At 39.9% G+C, this 14,654-nt stretch overlaps 1 protein-coding gene across 9 annotated transcripts in view; it reads right to left on the bottom strand.

Moving 5' to 3' along the window:
* Positions 1 to 14,654, bottom strand: part of LOC311287795 (A-kinase anchoring protein 13) — a 77,697-nt gene that overhangs the window by 62,024 nt on the left and 1,019 nt on the right. The window lies entirely within an intron of this gene.

Below are 14,654 nucleotides of genomic sequence, written 5' to 3'. Positions count from 1 at the left end.
TCTCCAGCGCTCAGTTTGCTCTACCTTCTCTCTTCAAACAACCAAAAGAAAGAGTAGAGTCACTGTACGCACACTTTTTACCTTTAACATCTCATTCTGCAAATCACTTGATTTTTCTGTATACTTGTTTTCAAGTAGAAAATATATCAAAATACATTTACTTGAGGAGCAAAATTGGGTACGTCTTTAGAAAATTCATCTTGAATAAAATTTCATTTTCGTACTGCATTGACAGATTGCAGTTTAGGGCCCTTTCACACCTGAAAATCCGCACCAAGGTCCGAACCAAAGTTCATGTTTTGATACATTGTATACATTTGGTTAGTTTTGGTTTGGTTTCACATTGCAATTATGCGAGCGCACTAAAGAACTTTTCATGACGTACTTGCGTCCTGTCGTCATCATCTACATGGCTGTATATTGACATTGATTGGTTTGTAAACGGACGTGCGTCTGACGTCAGTGTGTTGTCAATTCGGTGGGTAACTTTGACAAGAATGAATGAACAGATGCATATTATCGTTGCCACTATGCTGTTATTATTACGGCATTACTCCCTCCAGCACCAACTATACTCGACGCTAGTTCAAATTCGCCAAATGAACGTCCTCGTTGTGCAAACAAATCATCGCCGGTAGGACGCAGGACAAATGTGTGCGTGTGTGTGTGCGTGTGTGTGTGTGTGTGTGCGCGCGCGCACGCGCGAATCAGCTGGAAGAAACGCTGTGGACAGGACTGACAGATCAGCACATAAATATTCTCCTTCAGTTGTTTATGCTACGCGGGAACCACCGGAACTTCCTGTAAATGGTCCGAAAGTCCGAACCATACAGAAAATGCTTTCACACTAGAAACGAACCAAACCTTTGAACAGTTTGATCCGGACCGAGACCACCTCTTTTCGTCGGACCAAATTTCGTCTGTTTGGTCCGGACCGTGGTCCGGGGGAGGTTTCACACCTGTAATTTTGATTCGGACCAAACTGAAAAGTCCGAAAGTCCGGACCAAACAAGGTAGGTGTGAAAGGGCCCTTAGTCTTGTTTTTAAGTATAAAACTAACTAAATTTAGTGAGGTTTATCCTAAAAACATGAATACGGTACGGTAAGCCAAAGCCAATACGGTAAGCAGCAGTTTAGAGCTAGGGTAGGGAATTTAGGGAAGGGAATTGCGGGGCTAGCAAGTAGCAAGCTAGCTTTGAAAGCATAAGATCCCACCCTCCCTTCAGAACGCTCTCTAAAAAACATGAACACGTGCAGCCAGAGCAGAGTCTGCAAACCATCATGAGAGAGAGACGGCATTAAATTACCTCTCAAAGCACATAACATTACAATTTTAATGAACGTAAATAAATACTGCTGCAGATTAATTTCGACAAAATGATAATGTTGACACAGTAATGCATAAATCCGAGTCTGAGGATGTGAACAGCTCAGAGTAGAACGTCACAGGTTGTCATCTCGTAATTACAATATTTACGACAAGACGTGAACGCAGCATAAGCTCGTTGTTTTGGTTCAGGAGGAACTGTAAAAGTGGCTGCTGTATGTTTGCTATGTTCGGTGACTGTCTGTCTCATTTCGAAAGCTATTTGTCGGCCGTATACTTCAAAGATATCTAATTTCTGAAAAGTAACCATTTTATGTCTCTGGAATGTAATGGTTACTGAAATGAGGCAGCTTCAATGACGTATGCGGGCGACAAATGCAACCTACAGAGGGTGAAATGAGACGGTAGGCCTGTCCAAATACCCACACTTGCAGTCTTTGTTCCTGACCACTTGTCTACTTAAATGATGCATTTCCTGTATTTAGCCTAAGTGTTCGAGTGGGTGTGAAGACAGCAACTTTTGATTACCTGTAGGACACACTTACAGTGTTGTGAAACCGCAAGTGTTTACAGAGCTTTAAATACTTTACATTTTAAAATAAACTTCAAAATGTCTGTTCAGTAGTAGTAACAGACGTCACTATTTAGTAATTGTGCTGCTTCTAATTAAAAGATAAAAAAGCAGCTCCAAATGTTGTGCAACACTATGTTTTACTACCAAATTACATGTTATATCTAATTAATTTAACTTAAAGTGAAATGTTTCTCTCAACATCTCGCGATTTCGGGGCACACGAGTTCCTGAACATGATGCATGATGGGATATGCTTAGTCTCAAATACCGCTCCAATAGTGGCTGGATCCCAAATGGCACACTCCGGCCTTGTGGACCTTCTTGGTGACGTCAGGAAGTGCAGACCTAAGGGGCACTGGCCTCGAGTCCACAAGGGCACGCGAGAGTGTATTTTGGGACAGGCTTGATGACATCATGTCACCGAAAATCAAACAGCCACGAAATTCCTCCCCTCATTTATCTGATTGAGCATTCGCAATGATTCCTGGGTAATAATAATAATAATAATTCATTACATTTATATAGCGCTTTTCTCGGCACTCAAAGCGCTTTACATAGAACGGGGGATCTCCTCAACCACCACCAATGTGCAGCATCCACTTGGATGATGCGACGGCAGCCATATTGCGCCAGAACGCTCACCACACACCAGCTTACTGGTGGAGAGGAGACAGTGATGAAGCCAATCAGTATATGGGGATGATTAGGAGGCCATGATGGACAGAGGCCACTTGGCAAATTTGGCCAGGATGCCGGGGTTACACCCCTACTCTTTCGAAAGACATCCTGGGATTTTTAATGACCACAGAGAGTCAGGACCTCGGTTTTACGTCTCATCCGAAGGACGGTGCTCTTTGACAGTATAGTGTCCCCGTCACTATACTGGGGCGTTAGGACCCACACAGACCACAGGGTGAGCACCCCCTGCTGGCCTCACTAAGGTAGGTAGGTAGGTAGGTAACTCGTGTGGAGGGTGCGAAAGTGGGGGTTCGCCGTAGTCCGATTGGGACACCCTACGGACTCGTACACTTGGCGAACACACACAATTTAAGGCCACGAGTCCACATGAAGTATGCCATTTGGGATCCAGCTAGTGTGGGTTTAGTGTGCGTTAAGGGCACTGACCTGGGAAAGTTATACGCACTTACTTCCTGTAACGCGCACCCACTCTCAAGTGGCCAAGACTGCAAGTGTGGGTATTTGGACAGGCCCGGTGCCGGTCTACAACGCTGCATAGCCTCATGGAACACGCTGATGAACACGATATGATGTCTGCGCGAGCAAGGTATTACATCCTATTATTACATTCGGACCGAATGCAATGACTGGACAAACATTTTTGGTCCTGAGACTTCCACAGAAGATATAGCCTATGTACATGTTTTAATATTTAGACCACTTCTGTTTTTGATTGCTATCAGGATGTGAAGGGTTTCAAACAGTATAACAAAAAGTGTTTATGAAAAATATTGTATAACCTAGCTTTAATTCAGGAACACATCTAAAAGTTTAAACTTACAATATTTTGGTTCCAAATTAAATGCCTCTTCCTTTAAGTCTGTTTAGATATTTGACTGGAAAACAACACAAGGAATCTCAATTACTAACCGTGCATAATATGCATGAATTTAAGCATGAAATCGTCAATAACATAGCGCTAAAATGTATTGTATTTTACAAGGGAAAATAATTTCTTCTAAACATGTATCTAAATTTAAATTTCTCAAGTTCTCCAATGCATTTAAATATAATTATTCCATGCAATGATTAGTTTATGAGACCAATAATATTAAGAAAAAGTTTTTGCTGTGAGGGTCAACTATAGCATTCTTCTCCATGGAATGAGACAGAAACACCTGGTTGAACCTGAATGCATTAAGGCAGCGAAACTGCCTTTAAGTTGTCTAACATTTCACTAAAATACACCTGTGCTGTAAGCTGATATATACCTTTACAAGCTTACACCTCAAATACTTGGCAATGCACGGAGTTCATCTACACCCATCAGAACATCAAAGGAGAAACTGGACTTCCCACCTTGAGGTGTGGCTCTTCTGGTGTCCTTTCATAATGTTCTATTTCATAAAGTGCACAACAGCACAAAGAGCAATGCCAGCAACAATTTAAAAGGGGAAGCTGTTTCATCACTCATAGGCCTTGAAATACTTTGCTGAACATGTGTGACAAGCACAAAGATTAAATATAGATTTCCTCCCAGCTGAAATGATCACGGAAACCTCTATTTCTGACACCTGCTTTTATATACTAATGAACAATAGCAATAGTACTGACTTTATGAGGGCGGAAGGAAATAAGTAGACCTGGAGATCTGTCAAACAGCAACGTTTACCCTACAGCACGGACATTTATGCACAAACTGAGAGCTGGGCAATGTGAACATACTGTATATCACCGCAACAGTACCACAAAGGACTGCTTTATGTTAATTTCAAAAATATATAGAGGGACCTTTCCCAAAATCGAGGGTTGATGTAAGACACAACATAAAATGACGTTTAATTGTTAATAAACAGAAATAGTTTCAAATAAAAGGAAAAAATAGTTAAATAACCATTATGTGATATAAAATAGTGATACTGGGAGATTTTGTTCATACCATCCACTCCTAGGATGAGGGTATCATTTCTAATAGAGACGTGCAGGGATGACGTATTTCTGTAGGCCAACTCAGAAGTTAACATCAACCTGGTTCCCTTTTTGTGAACTTTTTGGAAAAGGGGATTTTCCAGAAAATAAGCTCTAAACTGAACAACTTGTATGAGTTTGAAGCCTAAATACAATCGCCAGGAGCAAAACGCTAAAGCTAGGCTATAAACCAACTATAGCACGGTCGCATGATTTCTCCGTCACCACCATTAAGCTTTTGTCAACTCTTTCAATCTTCATGTTAAAAAGTGTGAATTAGAATAGTTTGTAAGAGTATGATTATAAAAACCACAATGAGGCTGTAAACTAATGAGATGAGTTTATCCATTCAGCATGATGACATTTAATGTCCCAACAACCGCTGTAGTTCCATTTAGCTATTTTTTTTAGCATTATAGCAACCACCTTTTTCACGACACGTAAAAACTTAGAAAAATCACGATTGAGATATTACTCAAAACATAGATAAAAACATTGGCTTATTTACGGGTTTTAGGACTAATTCCTGCAGAACTCTAAATATCGATATAATAAGATGGATTCTTTTTTAAATCATTCAAATCATTTGTAAACCATTAAAAGCCAAATACAATCAATAAGTGTAATTTTTAGCTTCATGAATAAGTCACGCTGTTCTGGTGAGACTTAGACTCCGTTTACACCTGGTGATTGGTACACCAACCACTCAAAACACATTCTGCTGTAGTTGAAAACGTTACTAGAGATGAACCAATCGACCGGACGGTTAGTCTCACGTGACGTCTTTCCAATTCCGTGGCAGTCTGTTTTGTTGCCAATGGTGCAGGCAATAACATCAGCTGCGTTTTCTCGCTCTCTTCTTTCCGAAGACGAATTGACACGCACCCGCCTCCTCTCTCACTCACTCATCTCATTCGCTCCGGTTAAATAGTGCTTGTAATTATATTGCGCATAAGTTTACTAATTCTCATAGATTTCGAGCTCACACCAAAAGCGCGCGCACCACTGATCTATATACAGTGAGGAAAATAAGTATTTGAACACCCTGCTATTTTGCAAGTTCTCCCACTTAGAAATCATGGAGGGGTCTGAAATTGTCATCGTAGGTGCATGTCCACTGTGAGAGACATAATCTAAAAAAAAAAATCCAGAAATCACAATGTATGATTTTTTAACTATTTATTTGTATGATACAGCTGCAAATAAGTATTTGAACACCTGAGAAAATCAATGTTAATATTTGGTACAGTAGCCTTTGTTTGCAATTACAGAGGTCAAACGTTTCCTGTAGTTTTTCACCAGGTTTGCACACACTGCAGGAGGGATTTTGGCCCACTTCTCCACACAGATCTTCTCTAGATCAGTCAGGTTTCTGGGCTGTCGCTGAGAAACACGGAGTTTGAGCTCCCTCCAAAGATTCTCTATTGGGTTTAGGTCTGGAGACTGGCTAGGCCACGCCAGAATCTTGATATGCTTCTTACAGAGCCACTCCTTGGTTATCCTGGCTGTGTGCTTCGGGTCATTGTCATGTTGGAAGACCCAGCCTCGACCCATCTTCAATGCTCTAACTGAGGGAAGGAGGTTGTTCCCCAAAATCTCACAATACATGGCCCCGGTCATCCTCTCCTTAATACAGTGCAGTCGCCCTGTCCCATGTGCAGAAAAACACCCCCAAAGCATGATGCTACCACCCCCATGCTTCACAGTATGCTTCATGGTGTTCTTGGGATGGTACTCATCATTCTTCTTCCTCCAAACACGTTTAGTGGAATTATGACCAAAAAGTTCTATTTTGGTCTCATCTGACCACATGACTTTCTCCCATGCCTCCTCTGGATCATCCAAATGGTCATTGGCAAACTTAAGACGGGCCTTGACATGTGCTGGTTTAAGCAGGGGAACCTTCCGTGCCATGCATGATTTCAAACCATGACGTCTTAGTGTATTACCAACAGTAACCTTGGAAACAGTGGTCCCAGCTCTTTTCAGGTCATTGACCAGCTCCTCCTGTGTAGTTCTGGGCTGATTTCTCACCTTTCTTAGGATCATTGAGACCCCACGAGGTGAGATCTTGCATGCAGCCCCAGTCCGAGGGAGATTGACAGTCATGTTTAGCTTCTTCCATTTTCTAATGATTGCTCCAACAGTGGACCTTTTTTCACCAAGCTGCTTGGCAATTTCCCCATAGCCCTTTCCAGCCTTGTGGAGGTGTACAATTTTGTCTCTAGTGTCTTTGGACAGCTCTTTGGTCTTGGCCATGTTAGTAGTTGGATTCTTACTGATTGTATGGGGTGGACAGGTGTCTTTATGCAGCTAACGACCTCAAACAGGTGCATCTAATTTAGGATAATAAATGGAGTGGAGGTGGACATTTTAAAGGCAGACTAACAGGTATTTGAGGGTCAGAATTCTAGCTGATAGACAGGTGTTCAAATACTTATTTGCAGCTGTATCATACAAATAAATAGTTAAAAAATCATATACCGTAAATCCTCTAATAGTGGCCTGTATTCCATTAGTGGCCGGGTCTCTAACATTGGCCGGTCTCGCTGTTGGCGGAGGTAAATAAAGGCCGGTCTCTTATAGTGGCCGGGGCTATTATTAGATACAACGTTTTTCTGGGCAGGCCACAACATTATGCTTGTGATAGTAACATGCAAATACCACAGGGGGGCAATGTTTGCTAATGAATCCAAGCCATAGCTATGGTAGCCTGGTCATGTCAATCACTTCGCTCTTGACTCGCACGTGAGAATTCAGTCACCGGTAGGCTAATGTTGTTTACCATGGCAGCTGCGGAGCCAAAGAGGATTTTTGGCGAAAATCTATTTTTTAACCCCCTGGGATCGACAATCGCACTGGCGCGATAGATAGGCTCGCTTTTTTTCTTAAGTGCAAATGAGTTTCAAAATACTCTGTTGACTTTGATCTCTTAATTACGGAGAGCGCGCGTTATTCAAACGCAAATAATCTGAGGCGATCCACGCAAACCTGAACACCCATAATCAGCTGGATAACACACATCTATCTAAGTAATAATAATCCTGGAAAATTTACCTCAGAAGTGCTTGGAAGTATTATTTCGAGGAGCAACGGATCCAGCTGAGAAATAGGTCAGTTCTATTTGCTTTGTTCTAATCGCAATAGTGTCTGTAAGTTACACGCAAAAAGACACGCGTTTCTAGTGTGTGAATGAATGAATGAAATCAATGAATGCACAGATGCGTGCTGTTGTGGAGCTAACGTTACTACTGCTGGAACAAATACTGTTTCAAAATGAATCATTGCTTTTCACAAAAAATATTATTTATATTATATTTATTTGTTGTTAATGTTCTGTATGCATACCATAATGTTATATGGTAACTAACTGTACGTTTTCAATAAATTAACCTAGTATTTTATAGGTTAAAATAGACACAAAATCTCGTTTTTATTCATTCTACTGGTAGTCCGTTTTGCTCAAATACAAATAAAGGCCTGTCTCTAATTATGGCCTCCTTCCAATAAAGGCCTGGGCCGCGATGCGCTTGAGTAAAATAAAGGCCCGGGCCTTTATTAGAGGATTTACGGTATTGTGATTTCTGGATGTTTTTTTTTAGATTATGTCTCTCACAGTGGACATGCACCTACGATGACAATTTCATACCCCTCCATGATTTCCAAGTGGGAGAACTTGCAAAATAGCAGGGTGTTCAAATACTTATTTTACTCACTGTAAGTAGTGCACACATAAAGCCGCCTCTCTAACAGCTTGTGAGTCGCGAGTACCAACATGAGTGGCTTACTGCGCTTAAACGATCAAATACACACAAAAATATGTCAAAATGCCCGTCTTGCATCCTGCAGAAGGGTTAAATTTTGACTTGGGAGAAAATAATTATTCAATTTGAAAATCTGGAAAAGCACATACACTATAAATATAAATGATGCACAATATTCAATCCCAAAATCAGAGACTCGCTCATACAAATCACATCACAAGTGGTCAGAAAGCATTTGAGATGCTACTAGCTGGTGCAATCCGTCTCGGCTGACTGACCACTTGTCACTGGATCACCAATGGCCAATGTTAATACCAAGAGTAAACAGGGTAAAAGATCTGTATTGATAACTGAAAGAATCAATTCATGAGCAACCACTAGGTTCATGCACATTTCTTATGCATCTGATGTATGGTGGTTTTTTATGGTTAAATGCACTACTGTTCAAAATTTGGGGTTCATTAAGATTTTTTTAAAAGAAATTAATACATTTAATTTAGCATGGATACATTAAATTAATCAAAACTGACAGGGAAGACATTTACATTACAAAAGATTTCTGACAATCCTTTCAAAAACATTTCAAATAATTTTCAAGCCTAAACTTTTGAATAGTAGTGTAACTGGCCTTGTACTGCAAATAATAATAAAGTTAAATCCCAAGCTTGAGCACTAGATAATTACTGAGAAAAGCCAGCACGTTTCACCCTCGAGCGAAGGACTTGATCGTGTGATGATCAATGAGGACCCTGCAATTAATGTCTTTAAGGCCTTTTCGATTTACAAGCGACTGCAAAATTACAGATTATAATAATTTGATCTAACCTAATAATCGGGGCAGCTTATCTGAATTATGAGATAACTATCATGTGTCAAGACTCTAAATGGAGGCCCACAGGAAAATGATGGGGCCTTTGATTTTTGCATAACCCTCAGAGTGATCAGCATTGTGCAATTTTCTTCTGGACTTTTGTGGGGCAAATAAAGCACAGGCAATGTTTAAAACAGGCAATAACGTGTCCAGGTACTGGCCTTGGTGTAGAAATAATCAGGGCTGCATTAGTGCCTCAGGTGTGAAGATTTAATTAGCGGAAGTCTAAAATATGGCTGAAGTAGCAGCTGCTTTTGTTTTGCGGACACAAAATAAAGCATATTTTTGTTTTACATGTCTTTTTTAAACAAAGCAGAGAAATTATGTAATTTCAAGAGACCACACTATACATGTATGAGACTCCAAAAAGAATTATAGATATTTGGATGAATATAAATGATTATAAACACTAGTGGATTCTGATATGATATAACAGTGGTTCTCAGTTGCTGGGTTAAATCCCAAAAATAGGTTTGACCAGCATAAGATTGTAGACAACTGGGAAAATAATGCTAAATGCAAATAATTGAATACAACAAAATAGAAATTCTGCTATGTTTAAAACATAAACATCAGACATTGTTATTGGAAACATGCTGAAAGTCGCTTCAGAAACGAGGTTGTGTTGTTGCAAAGTGCCGGACAAGCAGAAAATGACAATTAAAAGGTTACATGTTTTGAGACAGAACGTAATAAAGCCACATAACCAGCCTCTTACGTTTCTGCCACTGCCTAGTCCAGCATGGCGGCTGCACATTGTCATGTTGGAAATAAGACAACATCTTTATTGCAAACCCTCTATGTTGCGGTTGTTGTTGTTTTTAGCGTATACCTACCAATGCAACATCATTGCCATAAAAACCATTGCAGATATTCCAAAAAACAAAAGAGCGGCACGGGACACACAAAACAGATCTGAACAGTTGCGATACACAATGTGAACATTCAAATAAAATGTTAGATCAGACTCCAATTGGATATACAAATAATCATGATTTGGAGTGACAGTGATGTGAACATAGCCAAAAGTACCGCAATACCGAACTGAAAGCATACAGAGCGTTATTTACGGTAATTAGGCTACAACATGCTGTGAACGCAGCATCATTTCACATATTGCTACTTTAGCATTATTTTTGGTCAGAGTGAAGTGCGTCCACACTGATGACGTTTACCTGTTGTAGCTTATCCACATTGTGTACATGAAATAGATGCTTAAAGTGCATTAGCTAAGCGCTAATTAAGCATCACTGTTCTGATCAATGATTTCGGCCTTCCAAAATGTTTTTTTGCCGTTTCAGACGGCTGAAATTTCAGTGCATCACTATGCATTTGTAAAGCGTTGTGATATTGCATACAGTTACCATGATATTAAAATATTGGCCATACGGCCCAGAGTATGAATAGCCAAATAAAAAGGCTTAGAATGGGTAGGATATAACTTGTTTAGGATAAACCTTGTGGGTTTTAGGCATTATTTGGAATGATAAAACTAAGGATGCACTGCAACATACACCATATGACTAAGTTCAATGCGATCCCTTGCCAATTATGTGATCGTGCAATTTTGAAAACTGCACAACATCAGGTAAATACCACTGTTTGTTGTGGTGTGACAGTGTTCAACCACATGGAACAGCAGCACTCAATTGTGACTTGATACTGGTGTCCCTTACTGACACCTGATCATGACAATACTGTCGGGCAAGGCAGAGCATCCTGTTAGAAAAGACTTGGCAAGATCAGTCTTTATACACATTGAAATAAATATAGCTTAACTTAATTATCGAAGATTTGTCAATCTCATTAGAACAATATTATGTCAACAACAAACCTATGTCACGAATGCAAAAGTATAAAATGTCCGTCTGGGTGTGGAAACTGAGTGTTATTAAATGTCATTTGAAACATAAATCTTGTTTTATTACTCTGACCTGAAAAGACCACACCTTCTGATCAATGCACGTTTTGAAGTGGTTCCTGATGTACTGCAGTTCAAAAGAATGACGATGATCCTCTGAATTTGTGACTGTTTATAGTCTATATAATTCTCCAGAGAGCCGCATTAGTAATGCTTGAGTGAGTGAGCCTTTATGTGTGTGTTTTGGGGGAGGGTCACAGCTGAAAGGTGTGGAGGTGGAGCTTGATGTTTAACTACTTGCTTTGTTTGAATCTCCATAGCAACAATGGCTGACACTTCAAAGCGTGAGGGCCACCATTCTATCCAAAACCATACTATCCAAGAGTTACGACGGGGAAACCGCAGCATATTTACCTCTAAAATATCAATCTATCTAACCACTGAGAAAACTATCTGTTTGAATCAGATCTCTACCTGCCAAGACAAGTACCACTATTATTCCTCATACACTTACTGTTCAAAAGTTTGGGATCAGTATGTTTTTTTTAAAAGGGTTAGTTCCCCCAACAATGAAAATTCTCCCATTATTTACTTACCCTCAAGTCGATGAAAGTTCATAAAGAGATCGTAAAACTAATCTATATGAATGGAGTGGTTTAGTCCACATTTTCTGAAGAGACTCGATCGCTTTATATGATGAACAGATTTAATTTATGCACATATAAACATTGATCAGCGAACATAAACAGAAGCTCCGAACCTGTCTGAAGCGCGAGAATGAACCTCATTGCTTCTTGCTGAAGCTCAAACGTGCTGCGTAACACAACAATGAACCTCATTGGTTCTTGCAGAAGCTCAAACACGCTGCGTAACACGAGAATGAACCTCATTGGTTCTTGCAGAAGCTCAAACGTGCTGCGTAACACGAGAATTAACCTCATTGGTTCTTGCTGAAGCTCAAACGTGCTGCGTAACACGAGAATGAACCTCATTGGTTCTTGCTGAATATCAAACGTGCTGCGTAACACGAGAATGAACCTCATTGGTTCTTGCTGAAGCTCAAACGTGCTGCGTAACACAACAATGAACCTCATTGGTTCTTGCAGAAGCTCAAACACGCTGCGTAACACGAGAATTAACCTCATTGGTTCTTGCTGAATATCAAACGTGCTGCGTAACACGAGAATGAACCTCATTGGTTCTTGCTGAAGCTCAAACGTGCTGCGTAACACGAGAATGAACCTCATTGGTTCTTGCTGAAGCTCAAACGTGCTGTGTAACACGAGAATGAACCTCATTGGTTCTTGCAGAAGCTCAAACGTGCTGCATAACACAGGAATGAACCTCATTGGTTCTTGCTGAGGCTCAAACGTGCTGCGTAACACGAGAATGAACCTCATTGGTTCTTGCTGAAGCTCAAACGTGCTGCGTAACACGAGAATGAACCTCATTGGTTCTTGCAGAAGCTCAAACGTGCTGCGTAACACGAGAATGAACCTCATTGGTTCTTGCTGAGGCTCAAACGTGCTGCGTAACACGAGAATGAACCTCATTGGTTCTTGCTGAGGCTCAAACGTGCTGCGTAACACGAGAATGAACCTCATTGGTTCTTGCTGAAGCTCAAACGTGCTGCGTAACACGAGAATGAACCTCATTGGTTCTTGCTGAATATCAAACGTGCTGCGTAACACGAGAATGAACCTCATTGGTTCTTGCTGAATATCAAACATGCTGCGTAACACGAGAATGAACCTCATTGGTTCTCGCACATCAAGCGAACATGCTTGAGCTTCCGTTTTCCACAACTGATGTGTGAGTTGATGAATGTTTATATGTGAATAAAAGCTTAAATTCAATTTGTCATCATATAAAGCGATCATGTCTCTTCCGAAATTTTTTACTAAACTGCTCAATTCATATGGATTAGTCTATGAACTTTTTAAAGCGTCAAAGTGGTAGTTGCATAGCTGTCAATGGAGGGACAGAAAGCTCTCAGATTTCATCAAAAAGATCTTCATTTGTGTTCCAAAGATGAACGAAAAGTCTTACAGGTTTGGAACGACATCAAGGTGAGTAAATGATGACAGAATTATACATTTTGGGTGAACTATCCCTTTAAGAAAATGTATAATTTCATTTAGCAATGATGCATCAGATTGATCAAAAGTGACCGTTGTGTTATTTTTTTTTTTTTTAAATGCTGTTCTTTTTAACTTTCAATCAAACAAAGAATCTCAAGTGTTTCTTGAGCACCAAATCAGCATATTTGAATGATTTCTAAAGGTTCATGTGACACTGAAGCCTGGAGTAATGATGCCGATGAAAAAAAGTTTTGCTATCAGAGGAATAAATTAACTTTTATAATAGAATCAAGTAGAAAACAGTTATTTTATATTGTAATATTCCACAAATTGGTGAGCATGGAATAACAAAATGAAAATGTCTAAATGACCCCAAACTTTTTGAAGTAGTTCTAGCCTGTTGGCTCCCTCCTATAGGTAACGCTTTGCACTTCATGTGACATATGACAGTATGACGTAACTTTAAAGATCAGTTAAAAACCTAAAACATTTCAACAACAACAAAAAAAAAAATCTAAAACTGTAATTGCTGCCAGTCACACAGCTCAATTTGCTCTTTCATTGGCTCAGAACTCATGCCACAGGTTTTTAATACATAGGCTATATTTTATATGCATTTCTCCTTTAGTTCCTCACATTTTAACAAACTCCTTGGATGACATCTTACCTCAGGTCTTGAGAACTTCACGCTGAATCCAGCGGAGCTCATAGGTCCATTATATCAGAATATTAGGTGAATCAAACGCACCAAAAAGCACACCTGAATGTTCATGCATCTCCAGTGCATGGCAGGTTAGGTCACAGCGCTGATTACTGCGAGCTAAATGCGGCTTTGTGTTTGGCAGCAGATAAGAGGCGTGTGATGTCATGGGTGGGGGAGGATGAGGAGGCTGTGGCTCAGGTGTCTGTTTCCAAGAGCACTTGAGTAACAGAGGCCACTGCTCTTCGCGGTGCCGTCTGATGCCTGTCTGGTTAATGTTCTCCTACCTGATGCTCTCAAAACCTGCTGTCATTGCGGTTTGTTCCTCCTGCTTTACTCCCTGAGGGAAAGGTCACCCTTTTTATGGGTCAGTATTTACCTGTATTGCCTTACTGATGTCACAAATTGGGAAACATGCCAAGAAACAATAAAAAGAACAAACACAACTAACTGATACAAATGATCAATTGGCCAATCAACTAGAGATTGAGAAACTACAATAATCTTGAAGGAGAAGGTTTAATGTTGTGGATTAGTTGTATGACTTGAATTTAACATGTTAAGCTCAAATTAAAGCAATTATTTTCTAATAGTACAATACATGAGCTAAATAAATAATCTAAATAGATAATAGTACTTTAAATGGGGATATATTTTGTGTTGCACTGAAAGCTTCTAACAAGGATTTAAAAATGGTAAAGATAAAACAAAACTGATGAAATGTAGAACTTAGTATATTACACAATACCTTAAAGGGATAGCCTAGTAGTTCAACAAAAATGAAAAATAACCCATAATTTAAATGAAGGGACAGAAATATTTTCCTTTTT

This window comes from Rutilus rutilus, assembly GCF_951802725.1.
Source record: "Rutilus rutilus genome assembly, chromosome: 3".
NCBI lineage: Eukaryota > Metazoa > Chordata > Actinopteri > Cypriniformes > Leuciscidae > Rutilus > Rutilus rutilus.
This window is presented reverse-complemented; position numbering and strand designations above follow the sequence as displayed.